The sequence below is a fragment of the Saccostrea echinata genome, unplaced genomic scaffold (assembly GCF_033153115.1).
Source record: "Saccostrea echinata isolate AGI-Se365-2 ecotype Australia unplaced genomic scaffold, CSIRO_AGI_Sech_v1 ptg000023l, whole genome shotgun sequence".
Lineage (NCBI taxonomy): Eukaryota > Metazoa > Mollusca > Bivalvia > Ostreida > Ostreidae > Saccostrea > Saccostrea echinata.
This window is the reverse complement of record NW_026889772.1, coordinates 14,647,467-14,672,707: the sequence shown is the minus strand read 5'-3', so window position 1 is coordinate 14,672,707 and position 25,241 is coordinate 14,647,467. Positions and strand designations below refer to the sequence as shown.

General features: G+C 33.2%; 1 long non-coding RNA gene across 1 annotated transcript; it reads left to right on the top strand.

Annotated features, from left to right (window-relative positions):
* Positions 1–505: 505 nt before the first annotated feature.
* LOC133191518 (uncharacterized) lies at positions 506–6,194 on the top strand. Its single transcript, XR_009721714.1, has 4 exons — positions 506–619; positions 929–999; positions 2,058–2,168; positions 6,003–6,194. It is a non-coding gene; the product is annotated as an uncharacterized LOC133191518 (long non-coding RNA).
* The last annotated feature ends 19,047 nt before the right edge of the window (positions 6,195–25,241 follow it).

Below are 25,241 nucleotides of genomic sequence, written 5' to 3'. Positions count from 1 at the left end.
AGGTTAGGTTGCAAGGGAGGAGGTCAATAAGATTAATTGATTGTTGTTTACATCCCTAATGAGAATTTTTTTCACTCATATAAGACGTCACTAAATACCGGTGAGGAGATTCACTTTTAGACCTAAACTGGACACTTTCGGTCATTGAGCAGTGAGATTCTCTGTCGTGTTAACTCCTATCGTGTGATTCGGTGCCTACAATTTCACTTCTAATGCTGGGCGCAATCAGTACTTATGATATAAATAGATCCCTCTTAAGAGAAAATATTTCATATACTTGTTATATTTACATACTATATAAATGCTACTCTGTTGTATGTGGGGACTCTTACGTTATCGTGTCCTTTTTATGTCAGAAGTTTTCCTGTTTTCTACTAATACTTCCTTTACTACAGTTATCAACATAAAGGTATATTTCACAATCAAGAATGTTTTCTAGTATTAAATACGTATTTAAAAAATATTTTGACGATCAACCAGAGGTTATTTTGTACGTGTGATACACGATCGGGTAGGAGGTTGCTATGTTTTGATACCAAAAAAAATCTCTGGAATACATTATGAACAGGATTAGAACAAAATTCTAAAAAGAACAAAGAATATAAGTATGAATTTTCAGGTAGGTGTGATTTTAGAGGGGGTTTCCTGATAAAAGTAGAAAATATAGTATAAGTATTTATTCATTTCTTAAGAAATAAATTGTGCAGACTTGTAAACTACAGAAATGAAGACAGACATAGTAATGTTTTATTTCTTTAGTTGCTTCTTTTTTGCTTTGAATGGATTTCATGAAATTTATGGTCAAGTTGGTAAGTATCTATTAAGATGGTTTATTTTCTTCTGGTTGATAAAAATCGACAAAAATTGAACTTCAATATTTTATCATATTTCTCAGCATTTTTATATTCTTTCTCTTCTTTGTACAAAGCACGACAATTTCAACAAGGCGATTTGAAGAATTTGACACTTGATAACATTTCAGATTACCTTACATTTCTGGTAAGTCTTTGTTAATCACTACAAGAATAATATACGCTATACTTCTATGGTATAAACTTATTATGTACCCTTATCGAAGATTTAGAGGTATATAGTTTTTACCTTGTCCGCCCGTCTGTCTGTCTGTCCGCAAAAACTTTAACCTTGGCCATTACTTTTGATTGGTTGGAGCTATGGGTTTCATATTTTACTTTTTTATTCCTTGTGACAAGACCTTCCTTTGGGTACTAACACATTGGACCTCTTGACCTTGGAGTTCGACCCACTTTTATAAAAATTTACCCAACTTTAAACTTGGCCATAACTTTTGAACTGTTTGTGGTAGGGTTCTCTTATTTCACATGTGTATTAATCGTGACAAGACCTTCCTTTGGATACCAACTATTTTGACCTTGATCTTAAGAGTTTGACCCAATTTAAAAACTTTAACCCTGACCGTAACTTTTGAACAGTTAGTACTAGGGCTTTCATATATCATAGGTATATTTCCGTGACAGAAACTTTCTTTTGGATATCAACAATTTTGATCTTTTGACCTTGACCTTGTCGTTTGACCTACTTTTGAAAAATTTCAACCTTTGCCAAAACTTTTGAATAGTTGGTGCCAGGGCTTTCATATTTTGCATGTTTATTTCTATTGACAAGATCTTCCCCTGCCTTTCATTAATTTTGACCTTTGGACATTGACCTTGGAGTTTGATCCACTTTTAGAAAACATTAACCTTGATCATAACTTTTGAATGGTTGGTGCTTGGGCTTTCATATTTACCAAGTATATCCATTGGCACCAGACCTTTCTTTGGGTAACAACATTTTTGATCTCTTGATCTTGACCTTGGAGTTTGACTTGCCTTTGAGAAAATTTAACCTTCGCTATAAGCTGCCATACGGGGGCATCAGTGTTTCACAAACACATCTTTTTTAGGATATCATTTAAAAAACTCAAACAGTTAAAAGAATTTCTAAATGTCCATAGAAGTAATCTTAGGGCCCTCAAGAGTTTTTTTTTTTACTTGATTAAGATTAAACTTATTGAAATAAATGTATATTATTTGCAGTATGATCGAACAATAATTAATACTGACTCAATAAAAGAGCTGGAAAGAAATTTGACAGACATAAGAAATCGGAGGATGGCTCTGGATAGACATATTAGTAATATAATAAAGGTAAACAAATTTAATAAGGTGACCAAAATGTACATGTATATAATACAGGTAAGTTGGAATTTGGCATACCTGGCGAGTAAATCTGAACACATCTTTCAAAACCTGAACATATTCAAAATTATTTATAAAAATTTCTAAAATGTTTTCCTCATATTTATTTCCTTGACTATCAATAAGACCACACTCTTGTGTTGTTTGACTACATATAACGCAATGAAATATGAAGAAAACGAACAGTAATCAAGCTCAAAAGTCCATTGGAACAATACAATTTTTAAAGCAGAGCAAACACGGACCTCTAAAAACATCAGAGATGGGGTCAGATGCAATGGAGGAGTAAGTATCCCCTGTCGGCTGGTCACACCGACGTGTGCTTCTTGTCTTGAAAAGACAAACGGAAAAAAAAACCCGAAGACCATTCACTGTGAAAATAATGTCATAACAATGTGTTTGAAAAGCATAAGTCAAATTCGACTTGAAGCTGAACACGACTCGTTAATAGGCATACGTCATATTAGATTTGATATCTCCGATATCAACACTGGGATTTACCCTTTGCATTCGTTACACCTGACTGCTTTACTGTCTCTGGTACCAGCGTGGAATGCACGACACGTATTCATGCTGGCTATCTTTCTTTACCTTTGTTTACATTTTATTGCATACTTAAAAATTTCAAGAAACTTTTGGAAAATTTGAAATCACAAAATATTACCAAAATCAAACACTTACGACTTTTCAACGCTGTATACAACCATTCCCCATGATAAATTAAAGTCCAGGCATTTTGACATCATTGACAGCTGCTTTTTCAATAAAATTGGAACTCGTAAATTTACTTACCTTGTCATTGGTCACTTGCAAAATTATTTTGCTAAAAACTTTCTGATTGTACACACAAGTATTCTGAAGTTGATATCAAAAAGATGCTTGAGTTTCTGATTGATAATATCTATGTGGTTTTTAGAGACCAGGTCTTCCAACAATCTGTTGGAATTTCCATCGATACCAATTGTGTCCCGTTGTTAGCAGACCTATTTTTGTATTCATATGAAGCAGAATTTATTCAAAATCTTATACATGAGAAAAAGAAATCTCTTTCTGTGGCCTTCAACTCAACATTTAGATATATCGACGACATATTATCAATTAACAATAGTTACTTCCATTCATATGTCGACACGATATATCCCAGTCGGCTTGAAATAAACGATACCACAGAGTGACACATCTGTTTCATATTTGGATATTTTACTAGAAAAAGACGTGAATGGTAATCAAACAACAAAGCTTTATGATGAACGTGATGACTTTAACTTTTCAATCGTCAACTTCCCTTATTTATGCAGCAATATACCCTTATCACCTGCATATGGGGTGTATATCTCTCAGTAGATTCGATACGCAAGAGCATACTCGACGTATGAACGATTTCTAAAACGAGATAAGTTATTAACAAACAAGTTGATAAAAAAAGAATATCAAAAGTCTCGTTCAAGTCATCATTTCGTAAGTTCTGAGGTCGATACAATGACCTTGCCAGCCAATGAAGTCTATCATTAAGTCATATGCTGACTGATGTTTTTCATACTAATTTTTTGGCCATTATTTACACAACTGAATTGTCGACGGATTTTTTCGTTATTTCCCGATCATGACAAGGAGCACACGGCGGATGTGACCGGTCGGAAGGGTATGCTCTCTCCTCCATGGCACCTGAACCCACCTGTGTTTTTGGGGCTCCTGTTTGCTCTGCTCCCGATTTGAATTGTTTAATGGACTTTGAGCACGAATACTGTTCGTTATCTCCATATTTCAGTTTACGTGTATTTGTCTTTGTATACTGCACTAACCTGTGCAACTGTTGTAAATTTCTTTGGTATCTTTCTCTCCTGCAATGGAAGAAGCACACAGTTTTATTTTCGTCGCTATAGAAAGTTTTATAATAGATATGTAGCATACACAAGTGACAACTGATTTCACTGAACAGTGACTAAGTGAACGGCTTATATAGGGACACTCAGAAATAACGACTTGATAAAAGAGTATAGCTGACAAATATCTTTTACGAATCGTCTTCAGCTTTTACGATAGGTTGTATTTCCTAACAAGGTCATTTTATCGAACATAGAATTTGCGATATGTTGACTATAAACAAGAAAGTTGATATCCTTGTTTCATCAACTTGTTTGTCAATAGCTTGCCTCGTTTCAGAAATTATTCGTTTGTAAAACATGCTCTTCCATATCGAGTCAAGACATAAACTACAAATGCATGTGATAATGTTATATTAGGGATATTATTATTATAAATAAGGGACGCTGACGATAGAAAAGTTGAAGTCATAACGTTTATCATAAAGTTTTGTTCTTAGTTTGCCATTAATGTCTTTCTCTGGTAAATATCCAAATATGAAACAGATCTGTCAAATTCTGTGGTGTCTTTTATTTCGACTTCAAAGGAATATATCGTATCAACGTAGGAATGCAAACGAATATTTTTAATTGATAAAACGTGGTCATTATATTCATATGTCGAATTGAAAGACTCAGCATTAGACTTCTTTTCAAGGAGAAGTTTTTGAATAAATTCCTTTTCATATAAATACAAAAATAGTTCTGCTAATAACTAACGGGGTCCAATTAGTATTCCAAAGCTACAGATAGATAAAAAAAACTTGTTGAATGACCATACGTTTACAGTGAACCTCGGATATATAGAACTCTGATATGATAAAAAAAAACTCGGTTGTAAGGATTTTTATGTAACCCCTCGGTGACTTCTCATTATGTTCCTTATATAGGTATGTGAAGAATCTTGGTTATAAAGAAGTATAATTCAAAGTCCCGGTGACATCCTTATAATTTTAAACGAGTTTTATTGTATGTCGCCTCAAAAATCTCTTTAATTATATCTATATTCGAAATATTTCTGTAAGAGGTTTTGTTAATGCTTACGCATTGTTGTGATTCTTATTATTGGTGGGGAATACATTGTTGTCCAAATTACAGTTTGAATAAAAGTAACTTTCCTTAGATCTGAGACTTCAGGATCACCATAACGTTTACCGCCATTCAAGTACACCTGTGTATCAACAGCTTTTCTCTTTCAAAATTAACGCTAAATTTAAGACATGTCATAATCATTTAAATGGTGGATTTTAACAATACTAGAAATAATTGAAAACCAAGAAGCATAGCATTATTTGAATTTTTGCTTAATTGACGGTAGAAAAAATTATGAAATGTTTCAAAAAGAAGGATGTCTTAGCACATACATTTCAAAAAGAGACTTTTCAAGGGAGTTTTGTTTAATAACTCTCAACATTACATAACTAGTACTTGTGCTAAACACCAAAGTCTCCTGAAATACATGTTTGTACATTGTCCAATTTTGATTCATTCATCGTTGTTTTACTTTAAAAATGTTTCAATCGAGTTGAAAAAAAAAATTGAAAAGTCAAATAAAATGTTATAGTTTAGAGTTAAAGGTAAGCATCTTGCTATTTTGATTTTTTTTCTTCAGATTAATGTTATTTCATTGTTATTTTATTGTATTTTTCAATAAAGAATTTTTTTTCCTTTTTCTTGAAGTCAAATTTAATGAATGGGAATTTCTGTGGATAATTTAAAATTAAATTTACATTTTATGCACCATTGTAGCCGTATTCTTTTTTTTAAATGATAATGGGTATTTAAGAATGTATAATCTGCATTTATGATTAAAACGTCTGCAGCTCTTTGCTTTTCAAATTATTTACGATGAATTTAAAATATAGAAATATGATGTTGAATTCATTAAGAGTCATAATAATTAATAAATTTTCATTTTCAGAAAAAAATAAAGCGCATCATCAGGACGAAATTCAGAAATTCAACAAAAAGTGCACACACAAGAAGGAAGAGTAAAAAGCCAACAAGAAACGGAAACAAAAAACTAAAAATTAACTACCATAATCATGTTAATGAGTAGCTTTTAAATCGATGAAATAATTTTTACTATCTCAAACATCAATTTAAGCTAACGTTTAAGGGAAAGACACAAAATATTGTTCATTTAAACATACATGTAGTCAAAGAAATAGATTTCTGTAAAAATGATAAACTCTCTCTCTGAACTTAAGGAAGTGTTTGTTCTTGTAACCAATTTGTAATTTGTCGATTGGAAAAGATAAAATTGTCCCCTTCCCTACCATTTACGACATTCTAAAGATTCTTCTTAAGATAATTTTGTGTTATAGAACCTTAAGTTTTCTGAGACTTCAGAATTTGATATCTGAAATCAATAATCATGACCTTTGTTACGGTTATCACATATATCAATCCTTAGGGGTAATACAATCTTCTAAAGTTAATCTATTACAAAATTATGCTATGGAAAAAGATTTTACTCAAACCAATTATTTCCGTCTATATCATTTAGAGAGGGAAACATAAAATGCTTAAGTGGATTAGAAAACAAGAGGTATCACAAGATTATATAACTAAGAAAAAAAAGGTTCAGATTACAGTTGTTGCATTAAAATAAAGCTAATATAGCATTTAAACTAAGTGAAAATGGTATACCATTATGATACATTTACTTATTAAAATGAACAAACATACTAAATATAAAAGCAGAAATTTGCAAAATTGGAGGAGCCACACTTACAGGAATCTTTATTTCAATTATCCATGAGACTTTTGAATTGATTTAATGTTGAAACATTTCTAATATCTTCTTGAAGTTCATTCTATAGTTTGACTCCTGCGTACCTAAAAGAATGTAAACATGTTAAGTTGTTCTTTTCCTTGGCACCTGTTCCTGTTGCTTGTCCTAAGATTATATAATATGTCTCTAAAAGTGATAAGCAGATAAATTGACCTTTCAGTTTTTGAATTTTAAAAAACTTCCGTAGCCATGCTCAATCTTCCGATTCTTAAAGTTGGTAGACCTGCCTTTAGAAATAGATCTTCATACGTACTGTTTTGATCATCATTTATAAATCTAATCTAAGAGCAGTTTTTCTTTTATTTTTTTCTTATGTATTTTTCTGCTCAAAAGTGCCACACAAAAACAGGGCAGTAATTGAAATTGTTCATTATAAAAGAATAATGAATGGTTAGTTTCACCAGTTTGAATAGGTGTGTATATATGCGTTTTAATACAAATCTAGCGTTTTTTGCTGCTTTTTTTCTTTACAAATATTTGAAATATGGGTAATGAAATTTAGTTGACTATAAATTATTACACCCATGTTTGGATTGATAAATTTGCCTCGCTATGACTCCATTAGAGAAGGCTTACAACATCTTTGTTCGTAAGGTACAGTATTATAACTGTATTTTAGAAAAAGAAATTGGTGTTAATTCTACATCTGGAAATCCAGCTTATACTATCAGTTCACTTTCTAAAGATGAAATTCTTCAAAATCACATTTCAGACGTTTTAGTACTTTTAACATTCCAATCTGCAAAGGTAAGATCGACCTAACCTACTTATACTAGATTCCGTAACTACATAAAAATCCTTACAAAGATACATTTAAAGGGTCCAGCAATTGCTTTGCCATGCCCCCATCTTTACTCTTCACAAAAAATATCAACTATAATAAACTAGAAACGTCAGTCGTATTGCGCTACAGCATATTTTAGAAGTGATGTAAATCAAAATGTGAATTTTCAAAATCTTCAAATAACTTTAAGAGAATTTAAAATCACGTTTTTCAAAAGTCACTAACATCAAAACTATGACTTTTCAACACTTTATACAACAACTTTTCAAGATAAATTAAAGACAGAGCATTTAATATCATAAACAACTGTTTTTCTTTGAAATGGAACTCGAAAATTTTCATATCTTGAGATTTGTCATCAACAAAATTACTTTAATAAAAAGACACTCTGATTCTACACACAAGTACTCTTAACTTAATATTAAAAGGATGCTGGAGTTCTTCATTGACAACATCTATGTTTTCTTTGGAGACCAGGGCATCCAACTATCTGTTGGAATGTTTATTTTTTAAATTTATTTCCCAGATCCTAATCTATAACAACATATAAACACTAACATCTAGAGGAAAAAACAAGCCAACTGACAGGGATGGGGCCCTTCTAAACAATAATAAATTTGTTCCTATGACATTACGCAAGATGTTTAAAATAAAAAAAAATTCCTGAATACAAACATTTTCAACAAAATATATGAATATAATATACATCATGAATTAAGGTATGAATCAATAGCTTTAAATAGCTGTCAATAGAGGGAGCCACAATACATATCACAGTCTATCTGTTTGAATGTTGAGGGGCACTTATTGTGCTCCTCTATTAGCCGATCGCTTTTTCTTTTCATACGAAGCAGAATTATTCAAAAACTTTTACATGAGAAGAAGGAAGCACTTGCTGTGGCCTTCAACTCGACATTCAGATATATCCATGCCGTTTAAGCAATAAATAATAGTTACTTCCATTCATATGGACTCAATATATCCCGGTGAAATTGAAATAAAAGATACGACAGAGTCTGCCATATCTGTTTCATAATTTGATATTTTACTGACTATAGACGATAAGGGCCAACTAATAATTAAGCTGTTTGACAAATAGGTTGATGTTACAAGGATTTCAACAAAGTAAGTTTTTCGCAAAATCTAAATTGTATGACAAACGAGATGATCAGTTTTTCCATCGTCAACTTTCCTTGTTAATAAAGTAATATACCGCTATCACTTGCATTTGGTGTTTATGTTTATGTCTCGATCCCATCTTATTGATACTCAAGAGCATTCTGTACGTACGCTCGATTTTAAACCGAGGTAGGCTACTGACAAATGTGTTGATGTTACAGGAATTATAACAATGTCGTTTTATGTCAGCATTTCGTAAATTCTATGGTTGTTATAATGACTTTGCTAGCAAATACAAGCAGTCTTTGGGTCATATTTTGACTAACATATTTTATACAAATAGCAAGGTCCTTGTTTTATACTAAATTGGACAAATTCCGTCTTCCTGAACGATCGTTAGTCTTATAGTGGGTGTGACCAGTCGACAGGGGATGCTTACTCCACATAGGCACCTGATCCAATCTGTGGAATTGTCGAAGATCCGTATTTTTTGCCCTGTTTGCATTGTTCGTAGGTTTTTGAAATAGATTACTTGATCATATCTTTTGATTAAGGAACTGATAAAGCTCTTTCTACATATAAAGTTACTTTTAGGCCTCATCTATGTTTGTACAGTTTTTTTTTTTAAAAATAAGAGCCTTTAATTTTTAATTTGTGGCTATTTATGGTCTTTTCGAAAGAATTAAAGCTTTTGTTATTAAACGTTAATGTCCCTTCAATTCAAATGTGTTCAAGGGAAGTTTGATTACAACCAGTGGTTCTGGAGAAGTCGTCAAAAATTTCAAGATTTGCACATAGGGCTGTTCGGAAATTATTGAGACATTTTGTTTAGTCTTTTTTCTAATGAACGAAATCTATGTCTGACAAACACTAAGAATTAATAAAAGCAAGAGATATTTTACAAACATTTTAATTCTTCTTTTTAATGGTATATTAATGTGTCAATGGTAGGGGTACCCGGCGTAGTCAAGAAATCAGATATGAAAAATATGCAACACCTTCGTTCAAACTCCTGGTGGGCCCTTAGTAAGAGAGAAAATAAATTATGTATATTATTTTTCAGTTTTATTTTGACTTCATTTTGTGCACGTTGGATAGACTTTCGATCAGAAATACGGATATCATATGTAACGTTTTCGGGTATAGCTGTTGTTTTTGAATATTCTTTTACCCGCTTGATGGGTTACGTTACAAATATTGTTTGTGGGTCTCTTATTTCTGAGATTTACCTTAATTAATTAAAGAGACTTGTTTAACTTTAAAAATGAATTTATTAAAACAATAATTTATGATTAATAAATACAATCAAGAAACAATTATGGGTAATGGGTCAGGACGTATAAATAACAATAATCAGTTGGTTGGGTCACCCATGGATCAATTTACCCAATGAAAACATATGGGTGGCATCAGATTCTTACCCATAATTATGGCTGTAAATGAGTTGGGAATATTTCAGTTCAGTCAAGGTGTTAATACGACTGACCAACGTACCAAACTGAAGAGGACGTTCAAAACGTCGCCTTTGTATACCTTTCGTACAACGGTGCGAATTACTTCACGCGCGAATAACAAGCGGTACCGCTAGTATTCGCGCGATGTTTGTATAGGTTGCACAACAGTATTAAATTTTGCTATATATTCTTACCAAAAATGCGCAACTTTGAGTAGGTGGTATTAATTGAAAACAAACTTTTGAGAAGTTTCCTTTTCAGATCTTGTAAAACAATTCTTTATAAAGATTTTAGTACCAAAAAATACATAGCCATCCAGCAAGGCACGCAAGTTTGTCTCGCTCGAAGTCGAGCAGGTGCTTGAAAATCAAGTCCAGGACCTAATCACTCCCCACTCAAATACAGTATATAGAAAATTCAGCACGCCCTACATTTTAATGAATCTAGTCAATATAGGAAGTTTACATATTGTTTTTCATCTCATAAAAAAATTCAGCTCCAGTCTCGTGTTAAAATGCCCGAATCGGAAGGGAAGATTCAGGAATTATTTTGTGTCAGCCATGATTTGATGTGAACCTCAAGTGAAATACTGTTATGACACCTATAGTTACAACTTTTGCACCATGTAAAGGCTTTAGCATTACAAAGGCGGGAAAAGGGATGAATTGTTGTTTTGTAATTGTTTTGGAGACCATGCCAAGCTGATTTTGGGTATGTCAGTCGAATAACATAGCCAGATGGCCTTTTGTTATTACGAGAGGGCTGATCTATGGAGGAAATTCGGGTTTGTACAATACAACCAGACGATTTTCATAAAATATACATATAAGATGAGACATAAAGCGTACATTAATAACATACAATAGTTGGTGATATTCCTATGATATCTTCATATAAAATAACGACATGTAGATTTAATATTTAGGGTATGAATTGGGGTGATCCAATCTATGGGTTGTTTTGGTAAGGGGAAAATCTGTATCACATAAAAAAATTAAGCACGGTATACAAATCTGATTACGTCAAGAAAATTGAATTTGACTTCAAACAGCGTAGCAAACATATATGGGGAGTTTCGATTGATCTATCATTTATCTTACCCAGAGGGAAATTCAATAAACCATAACAATCCAAAAGAGTTCTGTTCAGTTCAATACCAGTCAGTAGAAACAGCCATTACTATAATTAAACAATTGGGGAGGGGTGCCTTGTTAGCCAAAACAGACCTTGAGAATGTTTATAAACAAATTCCTATTCATCCGGATGATTTCGAACTGCTGGGCTTCATGGTGGGCAACAAGTATTACTTCGATAAAACCTTGCCTTTTGGCCTCAGTTATGCTTGTAACCTCTTCGAAAAATTCAGCTCAGCCCATCAATGGATTCTTGAAACAAAATTTTCTGTTTTGCATTGCGTACACATTTTGGATGATTTCCTTTTCATAAGTTCACCTAACTCCTCAAAGTGTTACAGTGCTCTCCTAGCTTTTTATCAACTAGCAAAAGACATCGGTCTGCCTATCAAATCCGAAAAAACTGTTTATCCAACCACAACCCTCACATTCCTAGGTCTTGAGTTAGATACGCTGGAGTTGGAAATACGATTACCTCAAGACAAATTAACACAATTGAAGGCAGAAATCAAAAAAATCCAAACAAAGCATTCCGCAACGTTGAAAGAATTGCAATCTTTGATTGGTATGCTTAATTTCGCGTGCAATGTTGTACCTCCCGGCCGCACTTTCTTAAGACGTCTCATAGATCTAACAATTGGCCTCAAAAAACCTTACCATCACCGTCGGCTCAATTTACAAGCACAGGCTGACCTGCGTGCCTGGGGTGTGTCCTTAGAACACTTCAATGGCAAGGCCTTTTTCCCATCTGGCATAACTCATTCGTCATCTTCACTGCATTTTTTCACTGATGCAAGTAATGTAGGATTCGGATGCACTTTTGGTACGAAGTGGTTTTACTATGAATTCACTCCAGAGTGGTTGAAATACCATATTTCAATAAGGGAATTTCTACCCATTGTTATTGCATTAGAGATATGGGCCCCCCTTTTGGAAAACTGTACTGTGGTTTTACATTCAGACAATATAGCCGCGGTGCATGTTATAAACAAAAATACTTCAAAAGACCCCCACCTTATGCAATTAATGAGACGTCTTATGATCCTCTCATTGAAACACAATATCCATTTTCAGGCCAAACACATTCCAGGCATATCTAATACAGCTGCTGACTTACTTTCTCGCTTGCAGGTGAAAGAATTCCGAGCCCGCTTCCCACATATGGACAGCAGGTCAACTCCAGTTCCGGCAGCATTAGTGACAATTTGACCCAAACAGCTGACCTTTTAGTTAGAAATTCTTTATCACCGTCAACTCTATCTGCTTACAAGTCAACCTTTTCATCTTACAAATGTTTCGTTGAACAGTCGTTTGGGAACCAAGCTTCTACACTACCCCCTTGTGTCCAACACCTATCAGGGTTTATTGCACAGTGCTATCAGAAAGGATTTGCCGCATCCACAACTTCCACACTAATTTCCTCATTAAGTTTCATCTTTCAGCTTGGAAACTACACAGATATAACACAACATTTCATCATTCGTAAAATGCTCCAAGGATTCCGTAAATCTAAACCGACATCCGACCCTAGGCTTCCAATAACCCCAACAGTTTTGAGGAAACTGATCCATGCTTTGGAATTTACCACTACATCAGATTTCACAAAATCACTATTACGTGCCATGTTTATTCTAGCGTTTTGTGCCTTTTTACGAGTCGGAGAAATAACCAAGACAAACAATACAACTCAACATTTCCTTCTTTTTGGTAATGTGTCTATAGGATGCGACAGTCCACTTAACAGGTTCATAGACATAAATATACCTCACTTCAAACATTCAAAGGCAAACACAACTACACTACGCTTGCAACAAAATACCGAGGACCCATTAGTATGCCCGTACCAAGCTCTGCTGCATTACGTCAATCTCAGAAAGCATTCTTCACAGTCAGAGCCTTTGTTCTCATTTATGGACGGTTTGCCCATCTCCCGTCTGTACTTCACACAGCAGTTGCGTTCGGCCTTAGCTTTTTGTAACCTAGACTTACAAAATTACAACACGCATAGCTTTCGAATTGGCGCTGCCACCACAGCTGCCTCACTTGGGTTCTCCGAATTGCAAATTCAAAGTATGGGCAGATGGAACTCATGTGCCTATAAAAAGTACATCAGAATCCCAACACTAAAATTTCAGGTGACTCAAGTGTTTTTATTTGGATTGTGAAGACAGGGGCTTCATATCCACTACACTAGCAACCATGTAGACAGGGGCTACTGGTTGTCAAATAGGCCGCATTGTAAACTTACTTGGAGTCAGGGGCTCTAAGTAGCTAAACCTTCTTGTAAGAACATGTTCTGTATTTTCTTTTATTGTTTTGTTTCATATCAATAGTATTTTTCCATGTGCTTAGCGATAAATAGCATATTTTGTACACAACCACTTACTTTCCCTTGTTAGTTAGTGAACTGATAGATATAGCCTACCTTGTTAAGGTGGCAGATGAACACCCCATATCACTGCTTTGTTTAGGACATACTTTATATCTAGTCCTTCCAATGGCCAAAACTTTGTTGCATAATATTTTTACTAGTCCGTACATTTCCCAGGATACAACTGGTTGATAGTTTTGTAATGTTTTTGTATGTATATATATATATGTTTTTGATTTATTGTCATTTATTGGAGGAGTGTTGTATTTTGTACCTGTCGCAACACATCACATGTTCTTGATTTTGGTGTAATATTCTTTTGCGACTTTTTATATGGTATTATGTTTTATGCAGCTCTTATGCTTTGTGCTCCTTAATAGATGACCATTTTTATTCTTTATATGGGAGTTGAGTCTTCTAATTTATATGGAATATGGGCAGGCAGGCATAAATAAAATTTTGTGTAGCGCTGTAAAGAATTCCTGTCCAGACAGCTAAACGACCAGCTAAAACAATTACAATGTGAAAAAAGTGTTATTTTTTTCATTGATTTTTTTTACCATAAAAGTCAACCAGAGTCTGAAGAAGGACTCCGGACGACAATCAATTATTAAGGACCGAATAACGTCGACCCGAGGTAAAAATCGGTACTGCATGATGCTTGGTCAACCTGTATATGACACTTAGTATAATTTTAGCAAAAATTGGGGTAGCAAAAACAAACGTTTTACTATTTTTTAAAAAAAATTGTTTAAGAAAAGATGGAGTTTGATTTCTAGAGTGTTTGATCGTTTCTACAGGAGAAAAGATCTACGACTGGTGTGACTTTAAAATGGCGTAGCGATGCTGCTCCAGGTCAATAGACATATGCAAGTTCACAATATGACAGGGACTTACCTAATTATCCCAATAAAAAGATATTTTGCACATTTGTTTTATTTGCTCTTGATAAAATGTTGATGAATTTTCATGAATTTATCTTTTTCCTTTAAGGAATAAAAGTTTGTTTGTTTGTTTGTTTATCGTTTAACGTCCCTCTCGAGAATTTTTCACTCATATGGAGACGCCACCACTTGCCGGTGGAGAGCTACAAATTTTGACCTATACTCGGCACTCAGGGCCATTGAGCAGTGAGGGATCTTTTTCGTGCCAGCACATACTGCGACACGGGACCTCGGTTTATACGGTCTCATCCGAAGGACCGGTCTCCACGTCCCACAGTGGGATTCGAACCCGGGACCTGAGGATCAACTCCTTACTCCGCGACTCTAGAGCGAACACTCTAACCACTGCGCCACGCGGGCGACTGGAGTAAAAGTAAATGTCTTAATAATTTCCGAACAACCCTCGTAGATTGTGCAAAAAGATTTGGAAGGAATTTTAAAAGTCGAATTACGGACAGGATCTAAAATAATATTTGTTAATCAAGGGATACCAGAAAGAAATAGGTAACAACTGTACCATCGGCTAGTCCTCGGGACTTTCAGTGAAATATGAAGATAACGAAAAGAAATCAAGCTCAAAAGTCCATTGAAACAATACAGATTTGGAGCAGAGCAAAGATGGAGGTTGGATCATGTGATATGAAGGAGTAAGTACTTGTATCCCCTGTCGACCGGTCACACCCGCCCTGTGCTCCTTGTCATGATCTGGCAAACGGAAAAAACGTAGACAATTCAGTGTGAAAATAATAGATTTACATATTGTATGAAAAATGTCAGTCAACATTCAACTTAATGATGGATTGTATTTGCTAACAAGATCATTGTATCGACCACAGAATTTGGGTGAAACCTTACACGACACAACGTGATACATAGGTAGGCTAAAGAACCCTAACTGTTCAATGACCCTGAGTTTCGAATAAATGTCTGAATTTGAATCCCTTCATCGGCATCAGGTAACGTTTCATATCACTTATCATTTATTTTTAAAGAAGCTAAGTTTAGGGAACCCCGATTTTTCAACTGGCGACAAAATTTCATAGATATGAATTATGTTAAAAATTATGCCAGGCGATGGGTCAAATATGAACTGTTCCTTGACAAAACACTTAATGATAAGCGTGATGCCAACTTTTCTACTGTTAACTTCTTTTATTTATGTAGCAATATACCCTTATCATCTGCATATAGAGTAAATGTCGTTGATTCGTTACGCAAGAGCATGCTATACGTACGATGAATTTATAAAACGAGGTAAATTATTGACAAACAAGATGATGAAACAAGGATGTCAACAGGTTCGTTTAAAGTCATTAATTTGCAAATTCTATGGTTAATACAATGACCTTGCCAGCAAATACAATCTATCATTAAGTCGAATGTTGACTGACGTTTTTCAAACAAATTGTTAGACCGTTATTTACACATAAATAATCTACAGGATTTTCCCTTTGCTCCATAATGTCAATGAGCACACGACAGGTATGACCGGTCGACAGAGGGTGCTTACTCCTCCTTGGCACCTAGACCTGATCCCACCTCTCTCCCACCTCTCCTTTTCAAAGGATGTCTTTAAAAACATCCTACCTATGTTTTTAAAGGTAGGTGTTTGCTCTGCTTCCAATCTGTATTGTTTTAATGCACTTTTGAGCCTGATTACTGTTCGTTATCTCCATATTTCATGGTACATAAATATTTCTTATATTTTATTGGAGAAAAATGTGTAGCATACTAGTGTATTTTGCCTAAAATTATAAGGATTCTGAAAATTACAGAATCAAAACCTCTACATCCCAAATGAAAAAGGAAAACCAAAGCAGCTTCCTAAAAATACAAAATATAATATAGCATATTTACAGTAAAGTAATGCAGTTTTGTATGGAATCAAAAACAATACATAGATATAAGGACGACAACATTTTAATAAAAACATGATGGCATTAATAGGAATAAAAATAAGTTTTCAGCAATACGGCACCTGATCATCAGTAAGTTTCATATATTCATGGCAAGTCTATCTTTTGTGAATATCCATTTATGTCGATAATAAATATTCATGAAATCTTTGTTCATCAACAACCTTGCAGAAAAAAAGTGACAATTTTCTCGTAGCACTATTTTTGTTACATGGAATCACTTCATCACTTCGTCATGAAAGTACAAAATCAATTTAAGCATAAATTCATCTTCCAAATCCTTAAGTGAAAGCATGATTTACATTTTTTCTGTTCCACATACAATTCTTTTAAGATTTTTTTTCAGCTGGAATCGGATAAGGCTCCATTGATAATAATTTCTTCATGTTTCTGTAGTTTTCGAAACTGTAATAAAAAGGTGAAGACTGATAAAGATATAACTATTATTTTGACAACATCGTATATTTTCAGTAATTAAAGTGTACATGTAGAAGACGATTTTCGATAAGGAAAAGCGAAAAAATATTGAGTACATGTAGCATGTTGCAAAAGCTGAAACAGCGAAGTCTTTAAATGTTTAATTAAAATGAAATAGTCAATGAGCTACTGATAAAGTCGTTTTAACATTCCCTAATATGCCTACATGTTTGTTACTATCAGACTTGTGCTAAGGGGCCCTTCAGGGAAAAAGAGATCTTCAACTTAAGTGCATATATTGAAAAATTTTGGCTAAATTACTGTAAATTCCTAAATATACGCGAGGAATTAATTATCTCGCAATTTTGCGAGAAGCACCATTTGCGAAATAAAATTTCTTTATCAACCGCCCACTCGCGAAATATTGTTCTCGCGATTTGACTTTAAAGAGCCATTTCGCGATAATAAGTACTCGCGAAAAATAAGAAATCTACAGTACGTCTCCTGTTTGGTTGGTCCTACTGCACTTCATTTTGACTGACTTATAATAAAATATGAATTAAGAAATAAATCAAATATATTGTCAGGATTTTTTCTTATTTTTACATCTAATATGTAAGCGTATTGCTAAGACTTCAAACAGGTTTTTAATGAATGTGGACACACAAATACACCCTTAAAAAACCCTCTGAAAATATCAACTTTGTTGTTACATTTAAAGTAAAGTTTATTAAGTTAAGACTGAGTAAGTGATACTGATAAACTTTAAACTTTTAACGTAACATTATCAAAAACATTAAATAGATGGGTGCTTCCAACGACAAAATGCTTAAAAGGTAATTTTTGTATAAAAACTCTCATGCAATTAGTGGAATGCATCAGTTATCAACCAAAAATTGATTCAATGAAGATTTTTTTTTTAATTGCATGTTATGTGTATACATAAGTATATGTATATTGACTGCCTTATCCCCCCCCCCCCCCCCCCCCCCCCCCAAATACTGTTATTTTCGAAGATATTTCCACGGTCATTAATTTTCCATGTCTCTGGAATTTAGAAAAAAGAAAGAAATATAATAGAAAATTAATACAAACCAAATAGTTTAGGAATACTCTGTGATCATTGATATCTGTCACTCTATCCATACTTCGTAATTTTCTAATAATATTTTCATCACTTGTTGTATCTGAAATTGAATTTAACACAATTTTCTTTAAATGCCTGCATGTTTAGCTCCTTTATAGGATATATATAAAGCACATATAGTTTACAATGAACTCTTTAACTAACATATAAATGTATCTGTCTAAAGCTAACATTTAATTTAGCAGTGCTTATAATAAGAATGTAGTATTATCTAACTCTTAATACAGAATTTAAATCATGAAACAATCAGTCTTAGGGAAAAACTTACCTGAACAGTTCGTTTTTAAAAATTCATTTATGAGTATGATAATTAAAAATAAACACTTGAACATCGAGAAAAACATGTTCGTATTTTTCTTTCTTATAGCCGTTTCAATGTCTTTGAGCCTTTTGGTCTCATATGTCTCTGTTTATATAGACCAGTTTTTGACACCAATATTGTTCCAAGAATATTTTAAAATTTTCCTCTTACTACACTCCATCTTTATAACGGAAGTTCACATTCAGGAATGTTTGTTTTCATACTCATATCTTGGCAATTCCCCTATTCTAAATTTACACTGTGTTGTTTATTGTATATTTTGACGGGGAATTAAGCTGTAAGGAAGGTTAAATAATTCTAAAATGAGGAGGGGACTTTTTCACATCCCTCCAGATGATACTGTTGTATATTTAACCTGATATTGGTCTCCTAAATGATTTTTACCTTACTGTTAATGGAACCACGGGCTGCCATTTATGGAGATTAAATGTCATGTCTTTTGTTTTTATCGTTATAATTATGTGGTGTATTTTTAATTATATATCTTTCCATTATGTTATATGCATCTTTCATAATAAACAGTGCTTATCTTAAGATATTATTCAGTTTTATAATTATTAGGACTTATGGAAACAGTTTATGAGGTACTTTGATTATAATGTGATCTTATACATATTTAAGACAGTGGATACAAAAATACAATCTGTAGATTTCAAATTATTCATGGCGTGTTTGTCATCATATAAGGTGTCCCAAAATATATGATACCATTTGAAATACCTGCCACAAACACATCCCTTAACCAATTTCTTTGATATTTGTCTCAAAAAATATTTGAGTAAGTACAAAATTGTTAGCAACAAAATATTTTTAAAAGAATTCTCACACTTATGAAATTGCAACGTATCAAATTTACATCAAACTTTTGCAAAAAACTGCAATTTCAATTAAAATGGATTATCAAAAGAGCTGGCTACCCTCATTTTGAAACTGTAATTATCAATCCTTGTCTAAGGTTACTTCTGCTAGACCCAAACCAGAATCCTTAGCATATATATAAAAGGTTTACCACTGATGAAAATCCAGAAGTTACTACCGAGACAGGCACCTTTGTCTCAAGTTAAGGAACTTTGTGCAATGTCTAGACATTATAATTACACAGATAGAACGTGATTTAGAGGGCATCATTTAAAAACCGTAGCATTTTTCAAAGTGAACTCATTTTGTTGTTTTCTTTTTAATGACTGTCAAATTATGTGAATAAAATTGGACAGTATATGCAATGTTTATAATGCATTTGTGTCGCCCGCGTGGCGCAGTGGTTAGAGCGTTCGCTCTAGAGTCGCGGAGTAAGGAGTTGATCCTTACGTCGCGGGTTCGAATCCCACTGTGGGACGTGGAGACCGGTCCTTCGGATGAGACCGTATAAACCGAGGTCCCGTGTCGCAGTAGGTGCTGGCACGAAAAAGATCCCTCACTGCTCAATGGCCGTAAGTGCCGAGTATAGGACAAAATTTGCAGCTCTCCACCGGCAAGTGGTGGCGTCTCCATATGAGTGAAAAATTCTCGAGAGGGACGTTAAACAATAAACAAACAAACAAACAATAATGCATTTGTTGTAATTCAATATTCATTACATTTGGTTTTACAGAATCTTGAAATGGTATCATATATTCTGGGACACCCTGTATTTATTTTTTTTCATGATGATGATGATAACAGATGTGGAATATTTATGCCCGGTCATTTAAACATTCTGTTCCATTTGCAACACGTGATGATGTATAAACAGAATATTATATATAGTACCTAATATATTTTTATAAACATATTATATTCAAATATACGTATTGTCATAAACATTAAGATTGATTGATTATATGTTGTTTTACGTCCCATTCGGATTTTTCACTCATATAGAGACGTCACCATATATCGGGGAAGGACCCTAAATTTAATCGGCACTCCGTGCCATTGGGCAGGGAGGGTTCTTTTAACGTGCAAACGCCTACCGTGACACGGGACATCGGTTTTAAGGTCTCATCCTAAAGACTTTCACTTCTTATGCCGGGTGCTTGGCGAAGGAACAGTCATTGGTCGCTATAATGGACTTGTTAGCAAAAACAACCTTTCTTTGGATCGTATTTTAATGATATATTTCATACAAATTGTTAGGCCTTTGTTTTATACTAAATTTGACTACGTAATATTTCGTCGACCTGATCAATACATAAGGTTCACGGCGGATGTGACAGGTTGACAGGGGATGCTTACTCCTCCAAGACATCTGATCTCACATCTAGAATATCAAGGGGTCTGACATGATCTGAAAGTCCCAATTCTGATTAAAATTATATAAATTATATGCATTCACAGAATCATCACCAACTTTATATAAATTAACTTGTAGTACAGGTTGCATGACATTAATCCATTCTATCTCGAATGCATCATTTTCGAGACATGATAGTATACTATATGACGTTCATGTCCAGCAAAACAGTAGGTCACCACTTTCGAATATCCTAAACAGATTAACTCATTTTCATTTTGATAGCTTCTCTGCCTTCAAAATTAACTATAACTTGTGGATAAGCAAATCACAGTAAAAGCAGTATAGACGAGAACATTCATTTGTTAACTCATTTATAACGTTTTCTTTTAATTGCTGAAAATGAGCAAGATTTTTTTTTCATTTATTCATGCTCAGATGGTCATTTGCTGTTCCCTTTCAAAACTTTCCATTATTTCCATGCTTAATAAGGAAATTTATGGAGAAATATATCCCACTCTGAGATTTATGTTTATGAAGTTGGGTTTAATTTTTCTTAATTCTTAGTGTAGGAATATTTTGTTCACTACAGACAAGGTTTTTAGGAAAGCTAATAATTGTTTTAAAAATTCTGAAGACTTAACTTTTACTACGCCCAGCTGTCGACAAATGCACATCACTCAATGCATAATTTTATTTGAAAAAAATTGCTTTAAAGACATAGATAATCCCTATATATTTTATTGTTTCTTTTTTTCCCTGTATATACTATTATATTTAGGATGGGTTTAAAGGAAAAGTTCATGAAAAAGCCTCTACAAACTATTTATCAAATTTTTATAACATATAATATTATATCACTTAATAATGATATTGATTAACATAACTACTAATTTATATAAAATAATTGTCTCTTTGCAATGTTCAATTTGCATACAAGATGTACAATAATTTAAGCGCCATAAAGTTCAAACGTATATGGGTTTTTGTCCTATTTACTCACTTTCATGCTTATTTGATTTTAATATGTTATTATAATAGATTTCCCCTTAATAGCATAATAATTCTTTTGATATTTTGATGATGATCACATTTCATAAACGTGAGCCATGAGCTATAAAACGTTTAAATGGCTTTTAAAACTTTTCTGTAAAATATAAAGATAACAAACGGTGATCAAGCTCAAACGTCCATTGAAACAATATAAATTGGAAACAGAGCAGACACTGACCTTTGAAAACATCAGAGGTAGGATCAGGTGCTATGGAGGCGTAAGCATCCCCTGTCATCGTGCGCTCCTTGTCATGATCGGGCAAACGGAAAAATCGACAATTCAGTGTGAAAAAAATGGCCTAAAAATTTGCATGAAAAACAGCAGTCAATTTTCGACTTAATAGTAAATTGTATTTGTTAACAATGTCATTGTCGACCATGGAATTTGCAAAATGTTGACTTAAAACAGGACTGTTGATATCCTTGTATCATCAACTTATTTGTCAATAGCTTGCTTAGTTTTAGTAATTGTTCGCACGTAGAGCATGCTCTTGCGTATCGAATCGACTGGGAATCAACTGAGAGACATAAACTTTATATGCAGGTGATATAGTATATTGTACATAAATAATGGAAGTTGACGATAGAAAAAAAAATGTCAACAAGTTTATCATTTGAGCAGTTTTGCTGTTAGTTTGCCATTACTGTCTTTTTCTAGTAAATATTCAAATATGAAAAAGATGTGTCAGGCTCTGTGGTGTTTTTTATTTCGAGTTCAAAGGGATATTTCGAATCAACGTAGGAATGACAATAAATATTTTAATTGTTAAAACGCCTTGGATATATCTAAATGATGAATTGAGGGACACAGCAAACAACATCTTCTGTTCATGTAGAAGGTTTTGAATGAATTCGGCTTCATATGAAAACAAAAATAGGTCTGCTAATAACAGGGGTCAATTAGTACCCAAAGGAATTCCAACAGATTGTTGGAAGACTTGATCTCCAAAATCTATATACATGTAGTTATTGTCAATCAAAAACTCGAGCATCTTTTAAATATAAGCTTCGGAGTACCTGTGTGGACAATCAGGATGTTTTTATCAAAATAATTTTACCAATGGCCTATTACAAGATATGTAAATTTACGAGTTCCATTTTTATTTTAAAAAATGCAGCTGTCTATGATGTCAAAATCCTGGACATCAATTTATTGAGGAGATCGGTTGTCTGTGTCACGAAATTCATTGAAAAATTTTAACTATTCATATGCACTTCTGTTAAGTACACAATAAACAGACAATTCCAACAACCTTCGAATGATATTAAACGCCTCTTAGAATTGTAGGAAGCACAGATCTGCAGGTTAAAGTTTTTAAATCGTTTCTATTAGACGTACCTTTATATATTGAAAAAAATATTTGGAAGGAAAAGATACCTTACATGTAAAAAGGCGAAAAATCAAACAAGAATAAAATATTTCTGACTCAGATCATGACTTTTAAATACCTGTAGCAGTTTTCAGATTGTAATTGATGTAACGATAGATTCAAGATTGACAGATTAAACTTTTTATTTGCAGGGAAATTTGGGGAAATTACTAGCAATCTACATAACCAAAAAAGAAAAGAAAGAAAGAAAAAAGAACTACAAATCATTTATACACGTACATACTCAGTACTTTACGATAAACACATCAATTCCTAAAAAAAAGTATTATACATGTGTATCTTAGAAAAAAAAAACAACACTATCACAGTCTACTTTTGTTCTATTATATTTCTGACTTATACTTGCATCTCTTCTTGGATAATAATTAGTGCTGCACATTTTTTGTGATTTCACTGCCGTTAAGTATTCTTTCAACATACAATATAATATGTTAAGATAGATCTAATGTATTTGAACATTTTTAATTTCTCAATGAAGGTAAATCTCCTTTTTTTTTTGAAAGAAAAAAAGAAAGTGTCAATGGAATTTCTTTTTTCTAAATATAAATATCTATATTTAGAATGAAAAGTTGACAAGCCAGTAAGTTTGCAGCAATGTAATATAAGACAGAGAGTAAAAAAGTTACGAAAGAGATAATAAACTTTGTCTAATTTTAAGTGTTGCTTACTTTTCTTTTAACAGTCTTAAATTAGATAAATAGGTATTCTTAATACTTTTATGAGCATATTTTGTAAGAGTACATGACCCAGCTAGATAAAAATGAACATTCCCCTTTTTCAAGTAAATAAGATAAACACCAGTGCACGTTGCCTGCGATACGTTCATTCAGTGAAAAACCACACATTTGACTTGAATAATTCATGAAAAACACATTGTTTTATAAGTATAATATTTTTCTACGATATTTTGTTAGGGACAAATATTATTCTATACAAATATAAGTAATCAGAAGTAATGCCCTTTTTCAAAATAGTTCTATTGTAAAAAAAACTGATGGAAATCTAATTATAATATTATAATATTATATTTATGAAAAGCGGTATCATTCTGCCCCATCTTCAAAATACATGTAATTAAATGTTTATTGTTATATTCCCTAAATATGATACAGAAAGAAATAACAGTTGTACATCTTTGAGTCACTGTCATCAGAAACTCGGTATCAGTAAGACATTCTTGCAAACATTCTGGATACTGGTATTAAGCTCTCAGCCCTATTGTGTATGAAATTGGATATCTCAGTCATTTCAGACCTGAAAATCAAATATTCCTGGCGAAACGATTGGCAAAATTTTCTTTTTTCATAGCCAAGTTCTTGGATGTCCAAGTCATTTGAATATCAGTCGACTTTAACCGAGACCCTGTATCAAGGTTGACATGAACGAGATTATAATTAAGAAAATGTGTATTCTTCACTACAGGTAAACGTGTAACAGGTTACGTCAAGGTAACGACGACAATCTACTTTTACCACCTTTTTTCCAGAAGAGCTTATCCCTTTATTTACAAGAGTATTCTATATTTAGCACTGAAGACTATTATCAACATTTGCAAAATAGCATAATTCCGATTAACAAGTAAAAATCTATCTGGATAAATGATAGTTTAAGACAGTGAATATAGATTATCTGGCATTTTATAAAAGTACAAGAATTTTAATTATTGTTGAGTAGAGTGTCAGACTAAACAAGAATAGATATGGGTTACCCCATATCCAAGATATTCGACTTTTAATTTATTCGAATTTTCATTGTGCTCAGATGATTTCTAATAAAAAAACAAGTATTTACTGACAAAACGTCAGAGATACTCAAGCTGTAGAAAGTCATAATAAAAGTGCCATAAATATCCTAAAACGACAAAATATTTAGGCTACTGAGTTTCAACATCTTTTGTTGAATAAAATATGCATGTACTAGGAAACAAACTGCATGTTCATGTAGATGCATGTAGTGACTATCACAAAGTCGCTAAAAATAGTTTTAATTTCACATAGAACATAGACTAAATATAATTAATCGTATAATTTTAAAAATGTATTTAACACCTCACTCATTTTCAGGAATATTTAAACCAAATAGCATGTTACAGGCCTGTAG